General features: G+C 36.9%; 1 non-coding gene across 1 annotated transcript; it reads right to left on the bottom strand.

Moving 5' to 3' along the window:
- Positions 1-3,825: 3,825 nt before the first annotated feature.
- Positions 3,826-3,933, bottom strand: LOC112725786 (small nucleolar RNA R71). Its single transcript, XR_003164869.1, has one exon. It is a non-coding gene; the product is annotated as a small nucleolar RNA R71 (small nucleolar RNA).
- Positions 3,934-6,124: the final 2,191 nt, after the last annotated feature.

The following is a 6,124-nucleotide window of genomic DNA, read 5'->3' as shown; positions in this document are numbered from 1 at the left end:
AAAATGGCGCGCTTCCAATTGCGTTGGAAAGTAGACATCCAGGGCTTTCCAGCAATATATAATAGTCCATACTTTGAACGAGTTTAGACGACGTAAAAGGGCGTTGAACGCCAGTTCTACGCTGCTGTCTGGAGTTAAACGCCAGAAACAAGTCATAAACCAGAGTTGAACGCCAGAAATACGTTACAACTTAGCGTTCAACTCCAGAAAGAGCCTCTGCACGTGTAACATTCAAGCTCAGCTCAAGCACATACCAAGTGGGCCCCGGAAGTGGATTTATGCATCAATTACTTACTTCTGTAAACCTTAGTAGCTAGTTTATTATAAATAGGACTTTTTACTATTGTATGAGACATCTTATGATCTTCGGATCATCTTTGATCACGTTTTGGGGGCTGGCCTCTCGGCCATGCCTGAACTTTTCACTTATGTATTTTCTACGGTAGAGTTTCTACACTCCATAGATTAAGGTGTGGAGATCTGTTGTTCCTCAAAGATTAATGCAAAGTACTACTGTTTTTCTATTCAATTCAACTTATTCCGCTTCTAAGATATTCATTCGCACTTCAACCTGAATGTGATGAACGTGACAATCATCATCATTCCTTATAAATGCGTGCCTGACAACCACTTCCGTTCTACCTTAGATTGAATGAGTATCTCTTAGATATCTTAATCAGAATCTTCGTGGTGTAAGCTAGATTGATGGCGGCATTCATGAGAGTCCGGAAAGTCTAAACCTTGTCTGTGGTATTCCGAGTAGGACTCTGGGATTGAATGACTGTGACGAGCTTCAAACTCGCGAGTACTGGGCGTAGTGACAGACGTAAAAGGAGGGTGAATCCTATTCCAGTATGATCGAGAACCTCAGATGATTAGCCGTGCTGTGACAGAGCATTTGGACCATTTTCACAAGAGGATAGGATGCAGCCATTGGCAAGGGTGATGCCTTCAGACGATTAGCCATGCAGTGACAGCGCATCGGACCATTTTCCAGAGAGGATCAAAAGTAGCCATTGACAACGGTGATGTCCTTATATAAAGCCAGTCATAGAAAGGAGTAAGACTGATTGGATGAAGACAGCAGGAAAGCAGAGGTTTAGGGGGACGAAAGCATCTCCATGCATTTATCTGAAATTCTCACCAAGGATTTACATAAGTATCTCTATCCCTATTTTATTATTAATATTCGAAAACTCCATAACCATTCTATATCCGCCTGACTGAGATTTACAAGATGACCATAGCTTGCTTCATACCAACAATCTCCGTGGGATCGACCCTTACTCGCGTAAGGTTTATTACTTGGACGACCTAGTGCACTTGCTGGTTAGTTGTGCGAAGTTGTGATAAAGAGTTGAGATTACAATTGAGCGTACCATATTGATGGCGCCATTGATGATCAAAATTTCGTGCACCAAGTTTTTGGCGCCGTTGCCCGGGATTGTTCGAGTTTGGACAACTGACAGTTCATCTTGTTGCTTAGATTAGGTAATTTTCTTTTTGTTTTCTTTTCAAAAATTTTTCAAAAATCTTTCAAAAATTTCTCCTTTGTTTTCGAAAAAAAATTTAAAAATAAAAATGTTTTCTAAAATATATTTTTCTTCAAAATTTTTAAGAATGAATTCTAGAGTTTCATGAAGCATGTTGAAGCATGCTGGCTATAAAACCATGTCTAAATTCTTTTGGACAGAGGTTTTGGCTTAAAATTGAATGAATTACTCCCATATTTATGCTAAAGCTTGACTGGCTATTAAGGCATGTCTAACCCTCAGATTGGAGCTTTAGATTAAGATTGTAAGATTCCTGGAATTCATATTAAAAATTTTGGAATCCTTATTTTTCTTTTTCAAATGATTTTCAAAAAATATAAAATAAAAATACAAAAAAATCATAAAATCATAAAAATCAAAAATATTTTTTGTATTTCTTGTTTGAGTCTTGAGTCAAGTTGAAAGTTTGGTGTCAATTGCATATTCATCTTGCATTTTTCGAAAAAAATTCATGCATTCACAGTGTTCTTCATGATCTTCAAGTTGTTCTTGGTAAGTCTTCTTGTTTGATCTTGATGTTTTCTTGTTTTGTGTCTTTTCTTGTTTTTCATATGTATTCTTGCATCCATAGAGTCTAAACATGAAAGATTTTTAAGTTTGGTGTCTTGCATGTTTTCTTTGCATATAAAAATTTTCAAAAATAAGTCTTGATGTTCATCTTGACATTCAAAGTGTTCTTGGTGTTCATCTTGACATTCATAGTGTTCTTGCATTCATCACATACTTTGATCCAAAAATTCTCATGCATTGCATCATTTTTCATGTTTCTCTCTCTCATCATTAAAATTTCAAAAATAAAAAAAATATCTTTCCCTTTTTCTCTCTCAAAATTTCGAAAATTAGATTTGACTTTTTCAAAAATTTTTAAAATCTAGTTGTTTTTATGAGTCAAATCAAATTTTCAATTTAAAAATCTTATCTTTTTCAAAATCTTTTTCAAGAATCAAATCTTTTTCATTTTTCTTAGTTATTTTCGAAAATTATAAAAATATTTTTCAAAAATCTTTTTCTTATCTTTATCACATAATTTTCGAAAATAACATCATCAATTAATGTTTTGATTCAAAAATTTCAAGTTTGTTACTTGCTTGTTAAGAAAGATTCAAACTTTGAGTTCTAGAATCATATCTTGTGATTTCTTGTGAATCAAGTCATTAATTGTGATTTTAAAAATCAAATCTTTTTCAAAACTAATTTCAATCATATCTTTTCAAAAAAAATATCTTCTTATCTTATCTTTTTCAAAAATTTGATTTCAAAATATCTTTTCTAACTTCCTAACTTCTTATCTTTTCAAAATTTATTTCAACTAACTAACTAAATTTTTGTTTGTTTCTTATCTTTTTCAAAACTACCTAACTAACTCTCTCTCTCTAATTTTCGAAAATATCTTCCCTCTTTTTCAAAAATTCTTTTTAATTAACTAATTATTTTAATTTTTGATTTTTATTTTCGAAAATTACTAACCTTTTTCAAAAACTATTTTCGAAAATCACTAACCCTTTTTCAAAAATAATTTTCGAAAATACTTCTCCCTCATCTCCTTCTAATTATTTATTCATCTACTAACACTTCTCTTCATCTCACATCACTGCTCCTATCCTTACCCTTGTGTTTGGATTCTTCATTTTTCTTCACCCCTATTCCTTTTCTTCTTCTACTAACAATAAGGAACCTCTTTACTGTGACATAGAGGATTCCTCTTCTTTTCTTGTTCTCTTCTCTTCTCTTTCTTATGAGCAGGAACAAGGAAAAAGGCATTCTTGTTGAAGCTGATCCAGAACCTGAAAGGACTCTGAAGAGAAAACTAAGAGAAGCTAAATTACAACAATCCAGAGACAACCTGATTGAAAATTTCGAACAAGTAAAGGAGATGGCAGCCGAACCCAACAACAATAATGCAAGGAGAATGCTTGGTGACTTTGCGGCACCAGATTCCAATTTACATGGAAGAAGCATCTCCATTCCTGCCATTGGAGCAAACAACTTTGAGCTGAAACCTCAATTAGTTTCTCTAATGCAGCAGAACGGCAAGTTTCATGGACTTCCATCTGAAGATCCTTTTCAGTTCTTAACTGAATTCTTGCAGATATGTGATACTGTTAAGACTAATGGAGTAGATCCTGAAGTCTACAGGCTCATGCTTTTCCCTTTTGCTGTGAGAGACAGAGCTAGAATATGGTTGGACTCTCAACCTAAGGATAGCCTGAACTCTTGGGATAAGTTGGTCAAGGCTTTCTTAGCCAAGTTCTTTCCTCCTCAAAAGCTGAGTAAGCTTAGAGTGGATGTTCATACCTTCAGACAGAAAGAAGGTGAATCCCTCTATGAAGCTTGGGAGAGATACAAAGAACTGACCAAAAAGTGTCCTTCTGACATGCTTTCAGAATGGACCATCCTGGATATATTCTATGATGGTCTATCTGAATTGGCTAAAATGTCATTGGACACTTCTGCAGGTGAATCCATTCACCTAAAGAAAATGCCTACAGAAGCTCAAGAACTCATTGACATGGTTGCTAATAACCAGTTCATGTACACTTCTGAGAGGAATCCTGTGAGTAATGGGACGCCTATGAAGAAGGGAGTTCTTGAAATTGATACTCTGAATGCCATACTGGCTCAGAATAAAATATTGACTCAGCAAGTCAATATAATTTCTCAGAGTCTGAATGGAATGCAAGTTGCATCCAACAGTATTCAAGAGGCATCTTCTGAAGAAGAAGCTTATGATCCTGAAAACCCTGCAATAGCAGAGGTGAATTACGTGGGTGAACCTAGGGGTGCACATAGGCCGGGTGAAGCCGGGTTTGATGTGACCCAGACCCGGCCCGAAATATACACCAGGTCTATTTATTAGACCCGAACCTGGCCCTAGACCCGATGAAACCAATACACTTTCGGGCCACAATTATACCGGGTGAAAATCGGGCCGCGTTAACATTACATTACGTTGATACCTTCTTGTAAGCTAGCATGTAAAAATATCCAAATTTCCAAGACTCCAACCATTAGTTAACATGGTAAAATTCACTTCTTCAAAATTAAAGCATAACTACAATCAATACTAAAGCATAACCACAATCAATACTAATATTGTCTAATAATACCAAATATTTAAATCAATACAAATAACACAATCTTATGTATTAGTCTAAAGTCTTATGCATTCTAAACATAAAACATTAATTTATAGTCTTATAATGACTAATAACACAAAATATTAAGGTTTACAATACTTAAATTTCACATAAGAATAGTCATGATCCATCACTAATAACACAAAATATTAATTGTGTATGATGACCGAGCCACCGGGCCAACTTCGGGTGACCCGAGCTATGGCCCGAACCCGACCTGGAATAATGACCGGGTCTATTTTTGAGACCCGTACCCGACCCTAAACCCGATGAAATCACACCAAATTAGTCCTTAAAGTGTTCGGGACCGGGTCGGGCCTTCGGGCCGGGCCGGGTCTGTGCATCCCTAGGTGAACCTTATGGAAACACCTATAACCCCTCATGGAGAAATCATCCAAATTTCTCATGGAAGGATCAAAAGCCTCAACAAGGCTTTAATAATGGTGGAAGAAATAGGTTTAACAATAGTAAACCTTTTCCATCATCCACTCAGCAACAGGCAGAGAACTCTGAACAAAATACCTCTAATTTAGCAAACTTAGTCTCTGATCTATCTAAGGCCACTGTGAGTTTCATGAATGAAACAAGGTCATCCATTAGAAATTTAGAGGCACAAGTGGGCCAGCTGAGTAAAAGGATCACTGAAATCCCTCCTAGTACTCTCCCAAGCAATACAGAAGAAAATCCAAAAGGAGAGTGCAAGGCCATTGAATTAATCACCATGGCCGAACCTGTGAAGGAAGGAGAGGACGTGAATCCCAAGGAGGAAGACCTCCTGGGACGTCCAGTGATTAATACGGAGCTTCCCTCTGAGGAACCAAAGGAATCTGAGACTTATCTAGAGACCATAGAGATTCCATTGAACCTCCTTATGCCATTCATGAGCTCTGATGAGTATTCCTCTTCTGAAGAGAATGAGGATGTTACTGAAGAGCAAGTTGCCAAGTACCTTGGTGCAATCATGAAACTGAATGCCAAATTATTTGGTATTGAGACTTGGGAAGATGAACCTCCCTTGTTCACCAATGAACTAAGTGATCTGGATCAACTGACATTACCTCAGAAGAAACAGGATCCTGGAAAGTTCATAATACATTGTACCATAGGCAACATGATCTTTGATAAGGCTCTGTGTGACCTTGGTTCAGGGATAAACCTCATGCCCCTCTCTGTAATAGAGAAACTGGGAATCTTTGGGGTGCAAGCCACTAAAATCTCATTAGAGATGGCAGACAATTCAAGAAAACAGGCTTATGGACAAGTAGAGGACGTGTTAGTAAAGGTTGAAGGCCTTTACATCCCTGCTGATTTCATAGTCCTAGACACTGGGAAGGATGAGGATGAATTCATCATCCTTGGAAGACCCTTCCTAGCCACAGCAAGAGCTGTGATTGATGTGGACAGAGGAGAATTGATCCTTCAATTAAATGAGGA

This window comes from Arachis hypogaea, chromosome 11, assembly GCF_003086295.3.
Source record: "Arachis hypogaea cultivar Tifrunner chromosome 11, arahy.Tifrunner.gnm2.J5K5, whole genome shotgun sequence".
Lineage (NCBI taxonomy): Eukaryota > Viridiplantae > Streptophyta > Magnoliopsida > Fabales > Fabaceae > Arachis > Arachis hypogaea.
The sequence above is the reverse complement of the archived record's forward strand: the minus strand, read 5'-3'. Positions and strand labels throughout refer to the sequence as shown.